Genomic DNA, 13,342 nt, shown 5'->3' with positions numbered 1-13,342 from the left:
GCCAAATAGCACTAGCAAATCTCCCTATGAGGATATTCATCCCAGTCCTGTTCCAAGTGTAGTCCATCCGGCTTGTACAGGTCCCACCTTCCCCAGAACCGATCCTAATGCCTCAGAAATACGATGGTCTCCATCCTACACCAGCTTTCCAGCCATATGTTCAATTGTTCAATTCTCCTATTTCTATACTTGGTGGCATGTGGCACTGGGAGTAATCCTGAGATTATTGCTTTTCAGTCTCCTTCCTAGGTCCCTAAAATCTGCTTTCACAACCTCACCACTTTCCTACCTAAGTCAATAGTACCAATGTGGACAACGACCTCGGGCTGATTATCCCTCAGAAGAATGTCCTGCAGCAGCTCCGTGACATCCTTGACCCTGGCACCAGGGAGGCAACATAGCATCCTGGAGTCATGTCTGCAGCCACAGAAATGCCTGTCTGTTCCCCTGACTAATGAATCCTCTATCACTACTGCTCTTCCTTTCTCTCCCTTCACTCCTGTACAGCAGAACCGCCTGTGGTGCCACAAACTTGGCTCTGACTGCACTCCTCTGAGGAACCAATGCCCTCACTAGTATCCAAAATGGAAAACTGATTGGTGAGCGGAACCCCAGGGAACACCTGCACTACCTGCCCAGTTCTCTTGGACTGTCTGGTGGTCACCCATTCCCTTTCTGCCTCCAGACTTCTAAGCTGCAGTGTGACCACCTCTCTGAACATACTATCCAGGTAGCTGTCAGCCTCGCGGATGCACCACAATGACTCCTGCTGCCACTCGAACTCCTAAACCCGGAGCTCAGGTTTCTGCAGTTGGTGACCCTTCCTGCACATGTGGTTGTCTAGGACAGCGGTAGTATCCACGATTTACCACATATTATAGACATGCTTTCCACTCGACTGAGCTGTCCTGCCATGGCTTCAATTTACTTTCCTTATGTTATGTTAACTTTATTTTACTCTGGTTTACTTATACAACTTTATTTTACCTGACCTTGACTTAAATTTATATCCTTATTGCTTGGGTTTCTTACTGAAATCTAAGCAGCATCTTCTTTTAAACCGACAACGCTTTTCTAATTTTCAGCAACTCGAAGACCCTCCCTAACAGCGGTTTCTCACCAGTCAATGAACTTATGTTTGTCCTGAGATGTCACTCTTCGATGTTTTCAAACTGGGTGCTCCTGTGCAGCTTTTCAACTCCTGATCTCCTGGAGGCTGAGACAGATAGAGAAAAAAATATATGAGTAAGAAGAAAAAACGCCCCCTCCCCTTCTCACCGAACTCCCATACTTACCAAACTCGCAGTAATTCCACTCTAAACCAATTGCACTATGATCATAGGTGTCTAAGACGGCACGCTAACGACTTGACATCTCAATCCCATAGAGAATGGAAGAGGCTTCAGCGCTGCCAAAGTTGACCTTCAGTGAAGGCACTCATACGCTGCATAAGTAGGATTAGAGATGACCCCTGCCTTGCACTTTTGAAATGACTAGGTGCCTTGTGGCCTGTGACCATGTAAATTGGACAATGCACTTTACAGGGTTTCATACAGCATCTTGCAGATGTCCAGCAACTGTGCTCCCTTAATAGCTGGCTGTCTCTTCCCTTTTCACATTCCTCTGAGATTTAAATGCTCAGTGAGACCACCTCTACTGTGGCCCCAATGGCTATTGCAGTCTCGCGTAAAAGTGCACCATTAGTTAGTGGTTCTAACTATAGCTTCTCAATAAAATGTTCATGAGTTCTCAGCTGAGTCTTCAGCTTTATGTTGAGAATCTAAAAATATGAGGCTGCCCCCTGAATGGGCCCTGGAGTCCAGTGGTGGACTCCTCCCACACAGTCTCAGACCCCTACCGTGGAGATTTTGTTTCAGTTTTTTAAACAGCTTCATTGATTCAGGGTGCTGCACATCCACTCCCAGACCAATTTCAATCCACCCCCTGACACCATTCCTGTCCCTCTGATCATCCTGGAACCCCAGGATGTGCAGGTAGGCCTCCTTGCGGTAATTCTCCAGTCTCCCCCAGTAACCCTGGAACCCATAGCAATTGTGGACATTCCTGCCCTTCCCCCTGAACCCATCACTGTGGATGTCCCCATGCCCCATGTGGATCTCACCCCTACCCATCCTGAGACTCTGTGCATGGTCGCACACACAGGCAACAACCGCTTCACCACGCACAAGAGATTCAAATACCCCACACTTTATTACATTTTCCCCATTTACAGGCTGCAGGTACATACCCTGAACATGATTATTCCATCTGCAGCCCTGTACCGAGCCAGCCACCCCCCGGGATCACCATGTGTGAGGTACTGACCATGCCCGGCACACCAAACTGTGCATAATCCCCTTGAGTACACAGGCCTTGCTCCTCCCTGGACCAGGACCACGACTTGCATGCCATGCCTAGCCCTGTAGCATGGTCCACAAAGCTCAGGGCTGCCTTTAATCTCTCAGCCCGGCCATTTGGCCTCAGTCCTAGCACTACAATTGTCACTCAGCCCCCTCATATCTTTCAGGACTCAACACACTATCCTTTCTCCCCCCCCCTTCCCCTCATGAGTCCTGTAGCTCTTCCCTCTTGTGTTACGCTCACCACCCCCCTCTTTCCCTAGTCTTGATTCTGCATTAAGCCTCCCTGTCATGCCATACGAAGCCCACCCTCCCCGCTCCCGAATCTATGTGCATCCCTTCCAGCTTCCCCACTCCCAATCATCCCTCTACCTGCCATTTTCCTCCCCACCTTCTACCCAACACTCCCCTGTTCCCTTCACCCTCATGTCTTTGTCAACCACCAACCCCCCAACCCCATTATCCAGGCTGGTCTCCGTTGGTAAAATGTAGCCCTGCATGTGAAGCAGATCTGCCACTGCGAACAACCCTGCCAGTGAAGCACAACACACACTGTGAGCTCCCCTGCCTAAGACCCATTGCACCCACTGTAAGCTGCCCTGCCTACAAAGCACAGCGCATACTGCAACCAGCCCTAACTGAGACCCGTAGCGCACACTATAAGTAGCCCTGCCTGAGACCCAGAGCATCCATTGCGAATGGGGAGGTGGTGCATAGTGGTTTTGTCACTGGATTAGTATTCCAGACACCCAGGGCAATGCTTTGGGCACTGCTGTTCGAATCCCACCACGGCAGATAGTGAAATTTAAATTTAATAAAAATCTGTAAGTAAAACTATTATGATGACCATGAAACCATTGCCAATTGTCGTAAAAACCCATCTAGTTTACTACTGTCCTCTCTGGAAGGAAATCTGCTGTCCTTACCTGGTCTGGCCTACATGTGACTCCAGACCCACAGTAATGTGGTTGATTCTTAAATGCCCTCTGAACAAAGGCAGTTAGGGATGGGCAATAAATGCTGGCCTAGCCAGCAACTCCCACATCCCATGAACGAATAAAAAAAATGGCCCTGTCTGGGATGCCCACCCACCAGTCTCGCCTTACACAGATCCTTTGGCATCAGTGAAGACTCACAGCAGCACTGTTGCAAATATTGTTGCACTCACCTTGAAGTTACGAGTGAAGTGAGGGGTGGCTGATGCATGCCATTCATACTTGGTCGTTATTCAGACCGGTCTAATTTCCCACTTGTGTGACATAATTAGGAAGGAGACTGTGATTCCAGCTACTTGTGTTTTTAATGAGTATTCATGACATGCTAATGCATGCAATGGAGTTTCCGACATGTATCAGCAGGAAAGTTGGGCTGCCATGACAGTGCTGAGGAGAAAATTCCCACTTGATTTCCAGCTGGCGGAAATCCGACTATTGGCCTTACTCCGAATTTTCTGCTCCTGCCTGCCATAATTCCTGCTGGTGGTGGGACTGGAAAATTCCACCCTAGGACTCCAATGAAGATCAAGAAAAGCAGTGGTCTTAGTAACTGCCCCGGAGAAACCCACCATATGGTTTCCTCCAGACTGAAAAACAAGCGTTCCCAACTGTTCTGTTTCCAGCCACTCTGCCAACTTCCTATCCAGGCTTTTACTTTGCCTTTATTCCACAGGCTTCAACTTTACTGACAAACTTGTTATGTGACACTTTATTAAACACCTTTTGGAAATCAATGTACACCATATCAACCACATCAACCATATCTGTTACATCATCAAAAAACTCAATCAAGTTAGTTAAATATGATTTGCCTTTAAATATTTGTGCTGATGTTCCCTAACTAATCTGCACTTGTTCAAGTGATTATTACACTTGTTCCAGATTACTGTCTCTAAAAGCTTTCCCACCACTGAGGTTAAACTGACTGGCCTGCAATTGCTGAGTTTATCCTTACACCCTTTATTGAACATGGGTGTTCTCCAATCCTCTGGCACCACTCCTTTATCTAAGTAGGATTGGAAGTTTATGGCCTGTACCTTCACAGTTTCCACTCTTTCCTCCCTCAGCATCCTCAGATGCATCACATCAGTCCTGATGACTTATCAACTTTTAAGTACAGCGAGCCTAATACTGCCTCTTTATCATGTTTAGTACATCTGGCATCTCAACTGCCTCCTCTTCACTATGACTTCAGCAGCATCTTCTTGCTTGGAAAAGATAGTTGCAAAGTACTCAGTCAGCCATGCTCTGTCTCTATGTGTAGATCCCCTTTCTGGTTCCTAATAGGCCCACCCCTCCTCTTGGAGTTTAGGAACACTAACCACTCCGAGTTGCACAGTAACACAATTTGGAAGTATAACGCCATCATTCCTTTATCATCGCTTGTTCAAAATCCTAAAATTCCCTTTTAACAGCATTGTGGGGGTACCTTCACCACACAAACTGCAGTGCTTCAGGAAGATACCTCACCACCACATTCTCGAGGGCAACTAGTGACGGGCAATGAATGCTGGTTTTAGCAATAATCCAGAAGACCCATGGGAGAATAAAAATGTTTTAAAAACTCTTATCTGGTCCCTCAGTTGCGAGTTGGCCACTCTCACCTCTGAATCAAAAGGGTTATGGATTCATCATCCCATTTCAGAAACATGAGCACAAAACCTAAGCTGACATGTCCAGCAAAGTAAAAACAGAAAGTGCTTGAAAAGCTCAGCAGGTCTGGCAGCATCTATGGAGCGAGAAACAGAGTTAATGTTTCGAATCCAATGACTCAGCAGAGTCATGTTAGACTTAAAATGTTAACTCTGTTTCTCTCTCCACAGATGCTGTCAGACTAGCTGAGTTTTCCCAGCACTTGGTGTTTTTATTTAAAATCTCCAGCATCGCTTTTGCTTTTATATTTTGCTTTTATTATGCCCAATAAAGTTCTGTCTTTCAGGTGGGATGCAAAAGATCCCATATCACTATTACTGCCTGTTATCCTGGTCATTATTTATCCCCCCCGCTAACATCTAAAACAGATTATCTGGTCATTATCACATTGCTGTGAGGCCTTTCTGTGCACAAATTGGATGTTGCATTTCCTACAATTGCAACAGTGGCTGTACAAAAATTCTTCATTGGTTGCAAATGCATTGGAACATTCAGAGGTTGTTAAAAGCACTATATATAGTCTTATCTTCAAGGCAAAATTAGCCAAGTACCTGAAAGAGAACATTATCCCCTTCAACTGCTAAATTGGGCTAGCTTTAAAGTCTATTCTTGCCTGGAATTCTAATGTTCCAGGAACATAGGACGTGGGAGCAAGAGTAGGTTATTTGCCCTTCGAGCCTGTTCTGCCATTCAATAAGATCTTGACTGATCTGACTGTGGTCTCAACTCCACTTTTCTGTCTGCCACCACCCCACCCCTCCCCTCTGCCCCCAGTAACTCTTGACTCCCTTGTCTATCATAATCAGTTTAACTCGGCCTTGAATAAGTTCAATAGCCCAGCCTTCACTGCTTTCTGGGCAACATAATTCCACATGCTAATAACCATCTTAAAATGGAGACCTCTTATTTTTAAACTGTTTTAGTCTCCCCCACAAGAGGAAACATCCTCCTGGGATCTTACATGTTTCAATAGGATCAGCTCTCCTTTTTCTAAACTCCAATGGGTATAGGCCCAGCCTGTTCAAAAGATTTCCTCATAAGATAACCCCTTCATCTCAGGAATGAGTCAGGTGAACCTTCTCTGAACTGCTTCCAACACATTTATGTCCTTTCTAAAGTAAGGAGACCAAACTGTATACAGTACTCCAGATGTGGTCTCAGCCCTGTACTAAAACTTCCCTTCATTTATAAAAACAGAAAATGCTGGAAAAACACAGCAGGTTTGGCAGATTGCCAGACCTGCTGAGTTTTTCCATTAGACCATAAGGTGTAGGTGCAGAAGTAGGCCACTCGGCCCATCGAGTCTGCTCCACCATTCAATGAGATCATAGCTGATCTGATAATCCTCAACTTCACTTTCCTGCCTTTTCCCCATAACCCTTGACTGATTAAAAATGCCTATCTCAGCCTTGAATATACTTAACGACCCAGCCTCTGCAGCCCTCTGCGGTAAAGAATTCCACATATTTACTACCCTCTGAGAGGAGGAATTCCTCCTCATCTCTCTCTTAAATGGGTAACCCCTTACTGAGATTATGCCCTCTGGTCCTAGACTCTCCCACAAAGGGAAACAACCTCTCAGCATCTATCCTGTCAAGCCTCCTAAGAATCTTATATGTTTCAATAAGGTTGCCTCTTATTCTTTTAAACTCCAATGAGTATAGGCCCAACCTACTCAACCTCTACTCATAAGAAAATCCCTCCATAACCGGGGTCAACCTAGTGAACCTTCTCTGGACTGCCTCCAATACCAGTATATCTTTCCTTACATAAGGGGACCAAAATTGTTCACAGTATTCTAGATGTGGTCTAACTAGTGCCTTGTATAGTTTTAACAAGACTTCCCTATTTTTATACTCCATTCCCCTTGAAATAAAGGCCAACAATCCATTTGCCTTTCCTATTACCTGTTGAACTTGTATGTTAGCTTTTTGGGATTCATGCACAAGGACTCCCAAATCCCTCTGTGCTGCAGCCTTTCTCCATTTAAATAACATTCAGCTCCTCTATTCTTCCTGCCAAAGTGCATACCTCACATTTTCCCACATTATATTCCATCTGCCAAGTTTTAGCCCACTCACTTAACCTGTCCATATCCCTCTGTAGGCTCCTTGTGTCATTCTCGCCACTTGTCTTCCCACCTACTTTTGTGTCATCCGCAAACTTGGCGACAGTACATTCACTTCTCTCATCTAAGTCATTAATATATACTGTAAATGATTAAGGCCCCATCACTGATCCCTGTGGCACTCCACTAGTTACAGATTGCTATACCGAAAATATCCCCCTTATCCCAACTCTCTGGCTTCTATTAGTTAGCCAATCCTCTATCCATGCTAATATACCATCCCCAACACCATGAGCTCTTATCTTATTAAGTGGCCTTATGTGCAGTACCTTATCGAACACCTTTTGGAAGTCCAAATGTATTACATCTACTGGTTCCCCTTTATTTATCTTGCTTGTTACCTCTTCAAAGAATTCTAATAAATTTGTTAGGCATGATTTCCCCTTCATGAAGTCTGGTGGCTGGTGGAGAATCAGTTCAGTTTGGATGGAAAACGTCAACTGAAGCCGCTGCAGGATACAAGATCTGGACTGAGTGTGAAACTGAACATTTCAATTTATTAACATTACTAAGAGGGGTAGAGATCTTAGTGTACAAGTACACAGGTCCCTGAAGGCAGCAGTTCAAGTAGACAAGATTTTAAAGAAGGCATATGGAATGCTCTCCTTCATTGGCAGAGGTATAGAATATAAAAGTAAGGATATAATGTTGGAATTGTATAAAACACTGATGAACCAAGGACTGGAGTATTGTGTGCAGTTCTGGTCACCACATTACAGGAAGGACGTAATACCTCTGGAGAGAGTGCAGAGGAGGTTTACAAGAATGTTGCCAGGGATAGAAAAGAGTAGCTACGAGGAGAGATTGGATGGGTTGGAGTTATTTTCCTTAGAACAAAGAAGGCTGAGAAGTGACTAGATTGAGGTGTACAAAATTATGAAGGGAATAGATAGAGTGGACAGGATAAAATTGTTTCCCTTGATGGAGAATTCTAGAACCAGTAGACATAGATTCAAGATAAGTGGCAGAAGGTGTAGGGGGGGCATGAGGAAGAACTTTTTTACGCAGAGGGTAGTGGGTGATTAGAATTCACTGCCCAAGATGGTGGTAGAGGCAGAAACTTTAAACTCTTTTAAAAAGTACATGGATCTGCACCTAAAGTGCTGTAAGCTGCAGGGCAATGGGCCAGGTGCAGGAAGGTGGAATTAGAAAGGGCACCTGGGTGTCCTCGCATGGACAAGATGGGCCGAATGGCCTCCTTCTGTGCTGTAACTTTTCTAAGTCATGCTGATTGAGCTTGATTAGATTATGTATTTCTAACTGCTCTGCTATTACATCCATTATAATAGACTCCAACATTTTCCCAATGACAGATGTTAAGCTAACTGGCCTATAGTTACCTCTTTATTGTCTCCGTCCTTTTTTGAATAAAGATGTTCTCCAATCCTCTGGGATTTTTCCAGAATCAAGGATTCTTGGAGGATTACTACCAGTGCATCCACTAACTCTGTAGCTACTTCCTTTAATATCCTAGGATACGACCTATCAGACCCAGGGGACTTATCAGCCTTTAGTCCTATTAGTTTCCCTAGTACTTTTTATCTAGTGAGTTATTGTGTTTATTTCTTTCCCACCCCCTTTTGCCCCTTGATTATTCAGTATTTTTGGCATGCTCTTAGTGTCTTCTATCGTGAAGACTGAAGCAAAGTATTTATTCAACTCCTCTACCATTTCCTGTTTCCCGGTAATTATTTCCCCAACCTCATTCGCCAAGAGATCTATGCTCAGTTTGGCCTCTTTCTCCCTTAAGAAACTCTTACTGTCCATTTTTATATTTCTTGCTAGTTTACTCTCAAAGTTTATTTTCTCCCTCTTTATTTTTTTTGGTCATCTTTTGTTGGTTTTTATAACTTTCCCAATACTCTGGCTTACCACTAATTTTTGCCACATTGTATGTTTTGTTCTTTCAATTTGATACTGACCTTAACTCCCTTGGTTAACCATGATTGGTTTCTCCCCTTTCTTGAATCCTCCTTCCTCACTGGAATATATCTTTGTTGACGGTCATGAACTATTTTCTTAAACATCTGCGTTTTCTGTTTTTATTTCAGATTTCCAGCAGCCGCGGCATTTTGCTTTTTCTCCTTACGTTTATATCCCATTCCCTTCTGGAATAAATATCAACATTTCATTTGCCTTCCTGATCACTTGCTTTATATACGGGTCACCCTATGCCACAGGTTGAATGATACAGCACTATAGAGAAGCCATTTGGCCCATCGTGCCTGTGCTGGCTCTTTGGAAGTGTTATCCAGTTAGTCACACTCCACTGTTCACCCTGTAGGGGTGCTCCCTTTTCAAGTTTTTAATAAAATTCTCTAATGAAAGTTACCATTGCAGCTGCTTCCATCGACTTTTGGATCACAACTCGCTGCACAAGAGAAACACATTTTCCCTTGCCGCCAGCACCGGTTCCTTCGACAATTCATGTCCAGTTGGGGGTTACTGACCCCTCCTCCCAAATCTGCCGCCTCAAACATTTTCTCCCCATTTTTCCCCTCCACCATAACCCTTTTCATGATAAAACTTGGGTAAAAACAAAGCCCTGAACCATTTTCCATTTGTTGGGTGGCTGTTGTTCTTGTCTCCTCCCCCACCCATTAACATTGAGCAGTTTAGGACGGTAAAGTGCATAGCAGGTTGGGCGGGAATTTCAAAACCAGCTCGAGGCCAGAGAGAGAGAGAGGGGGCGGCTGCAGCGGCAGCGGCTGGGGCCGGGGGTGGGGTAGGAAAACGTCATTTCAACTGACGTCATCTGTTAACGTCACGCGCTTTCTTCGCGCACAGCGCTGGCGGCGGCGGCGGCAGCAGCGCCGGCGGGGAGGGAGTCAATCCTGCCCCTGCGCGCGCGCGTGCGGGGGCACGTCGGTCCGTGCGTGCTTGCGTGCGGGCGGGTGGGTGCACGTCGTTCCTTGCGTGCGTGCGTGCGGGTGCACGTCCGTCCGTACGTTTGAATGTAAACAAGAGGCGTTGGGTCAACCGCACGCAGAAAAAGGGGGAGGAAAGGAAAAAGCGTCCGACTGTTAACTCCTTTTAGCCGGGGCGGTTGCTGCCATCTCTTCCCTCCCACCTCCGGTTACTCGTCGCCCGGTCTTTTAAAAGCAGAACTTCCGACTGTGTGTCCCTCAGCTTTGTGTGTGTGTGAGAGAGAGAGAGAGGAGCAGGAGGGAGGGAAACGCGGGGCCTAGGCCTCAGGCTCCGGCCTGTTCCTCACTCCATTCCCGCCCTTCCACACACACAAAAACAGCGCCGTCACCCGGCGGCCCAGCCCTCAGGATCGCCGCCGCTGCTGCTGCTCCTCCTCACCCACTCCTGCCTGAACAGAGGAGACAGAAGGTAAAAAAAAACAACAAAAAAAGCCTCGTGTTTTTGATTTTTATTAAAAATGTTCGCGTGTGTAATTACATCCAAATGAATAATTCCGTCTCAAAAATATGATCTGACTCATCGCTATAGAGCCAGGGATGTTTGTACTAAGTCAGTGCCTAAATGTGCAGTGTCATATCAAGACTTTACTTAGTTTTGCCTCGGGTTGTTTATCAAAACCTAATTTTAATTTCAATGCCAGTCATTGGCCTGTACCGTGTTTTTTTTTATATATATCTTTTTGATACGGCATAGCCGCACTGCTCCTTTAAAAAGTGAGTATTTGACAGGCTGTTTGATTGTGGGGGGCATCACTGGACCTAATGTCTGTTCCCTTGCTGTTCGGTTGTGGGGGGGAAGCAAGAGGGAAATATTGTATTTTTTTAAAAATTCATTCATGGGACGTGGGTGCCACGGGCCAACATTTATTGCCCAATCTCCGTTTGCCCTTGGTCGTGAGCTCCTTTGAACCGCTGCAGTCTTTTGGGGGCAGTTTGATACAACTGAGTGGCTTGCTAGGCCTTTTCAGAGGGAAGTGAAGAGTCAACTATATTGCAGTGGGTCTGGAATCACATGTAGGCCAGACCAGGTAAGGATGGCAGATTTCCTTCTCGAAGGGCCATTAAAATTGGGTTTTTAGGAGAACCCAGCAGTTTCATCATCACCATTACTGAGAGCTGTGAAATTCCTGGCTTTATTTAATTAACTGAATCCCCCTAACTGCTGTTGTGGGATTTGAACTGGTGTCTCTGGATTGCAAGTCCTGTAAAGTAACCAGCATGCTATCAGACCCAGTTGTGTATTTTCTCAGGAGTCCGATAACAGCCAGAAGTGGAACATGAGCATTTTTTTGTTGTTTTCTCTTCACTATCCGGAGGATGCCGTGACCAGATGAAATGCATCCACTGGTTAATGTATCAAAGATTAGGGGGAGTAACTTTGACCTTCCAGGCATGTGTAGCTAGGAACCCACACCTTAAGGTGCATTTACTGACTGCTACTAAATAGTGCTGCTGTTCAATTTGGTTAATATTTAACACTAATAACCAGGCATGTTGTGTATTATTGACTTACATATTGAAAGTTCCTAATCCGGACAAGTGATTAATTTATGAGAATGTTTTGGCCCTGGTGTATTTTCCTGCTTTGACACAGTTGACAGCATTTTTGCCTCAGCCAGAAGGTTGTGAGTTCAAGTCCCAATCCAGAGACTTGAGCGCACAATCCAGACCGACAGCTCTAATGCAGCACCAACTCAGCGCTATCAAAAAACAAAGAACAAAGAAAAATACAGTACAGGAACAGGCCCTTCGGCCTTCCAAGCCTGTGCTGATCATATTGCTGGTCAACTAAAACATTTTGCACTTCTGGGGTCTGTATCCCTCTATTCCCATCCTATTCATGTATTTGTCAAGCTGCCTCTTAAACACCACTATCGTACCTGCTTCCACCACCTCTTCTGGCAGCGAATTCCAGATACTCCCTACCCTCTGCGTAAAAAAACTTGCTCCACACATCACTATGATTTTCTCCTCTCACCTTAAATCTATGTCCCCTAGTAATTGACTCTTCCACCCTGGGAAAAAACTTCTGACTATCTACTCTGTCATAATTTTGTAAACTTCTATCAAATCGCTCCTCAATCTCCGTCGCTGTAGTGAGAACAATCCGAGTTTCTCCAACCTCTCCTCATAGCTAATAACCTCCAGATGAGGCAGCATCCTGGTAAACCTCCTCTGCACCCTCTCCAACACCTCCATATCCCTCTGGTAATGCGGCGACCAGAATTGCACGCAATATTCCAAGTGTGGCCTAACCGAGCTTCTATACAGCTGCAGCGTGACTTCCCAGCTTTTATACTCAGTACCTCTGCCCATGAAGGCAAGCATGCCATATGCCTTCCTGACTACCTTATCCACCTGCGTTGCCACTTTCAGTGACCTGTGGACCTGTACACCCAGATTCCTCTGCCCGTCAATGCACTTAAGTGTTCTGCCATTTACTATATAATTCCTGCCTGTATTAGACCTTCCAAAATGCATTACCTCGCATTTGTCCAGATTAAACTCCATCTGCCATTTCACCGCCCAAGTCTCCAACCAATCTATATCCCATTGTATCTTTTGACAATCCTCTTCACTATCTGCAACTCAGTGGTCTGACTTCCCTGTCAGGTCCCATGGCACTATTTGGAAAAGAGCAAAAGGCTTAAGACATAAGAAATAGGTGCAAGAGTAGGGCCATTGGCCTCCTGAGCCTGCTGCTTAATAAGATCATGGCCATGACCCTTTCCTTCCCGATCCATAATTGGTTCCCTTAGAATCAAAAAATCTATCAATCTCAGCCTTGCAGCTACAGTAGAGAATTCCAAAGATCCACAGCCCTGAGTGAAGAAATTTCTCCTCATCTCAGTCCTGAATGGCTCCCCTTATTCTGAGATAATGATCCTCTAGTTCTAGGCTTCCCTGTCAAGAGAAACAGCCTCTCAGCAGTATCTACTCTGTCTCATACTCTCAATCTTAAATGTTTCAATGAGATCACCCCTCCAAAGAATATAAGTCCTTTCTCCATCATTTCTCCTCCACTAGGACAACCCTCTCCTCAGTAATCAATTTAGTGAATCTTCACTACACCGTCTCCAATGCAAGTATATCCTTCCTTCAATATGGAGACCAAAACTGCACAGGCTAATTCAGCTGTGGCCTCACCAAAGCCCTGTACGTTAGCAACAAGACTTCCTTATTATTGTACTCCAACACCTTTGCAATAAAGACTAATATACCATTTGTGTTCCCAATTATTTGCTATACCTGCAGGTTAACTTTGTGTCCTGTACATGA

General features: G+C 45.1%; 1 protein-coding gene across 1 annotated transcript in view; it reads left to right on the top strand.

Moving 5' to 3' along the window:
- The first annotated feature begins 10,069 nt into the window (after positions 1-10,069).
- The window catches only part of oser1 (oxidative stress responsive serine-rich 1), a 46,715-nt gene continuing 43,442 nt past the window's right edge, over positions 10,070-13,342 (top strand). Inside the window, exon 1 of the mRNA XM_041204719.1 lies at positions 10,070-10,472. The gene's annotated coding sequence lies outside the window, so the exon portion shown is untranslated. The remainder of the gene's footprint in view (positions 10,473-13,342) is intronic.

Source organism: Carcharodon carcharias, chromosome 14 (assembly GCF_017639515.1).
Source record: "Carcharodon carcharias isolate sCarCar2 chromosome 14, sCarCar2.pri, whole genome shotgun sequence".
Classification (NCBI taxonomy): domain Eukaryota; kingdom Metazoa; phylum Chordata; class Chondrichthyes; order Lamniformes; family Lamnidae; genus Carcharodon; species Carcharodon carcharias.
This window is presented reverse-complemented; position numbering and strand designations above follow the sequence as displayed.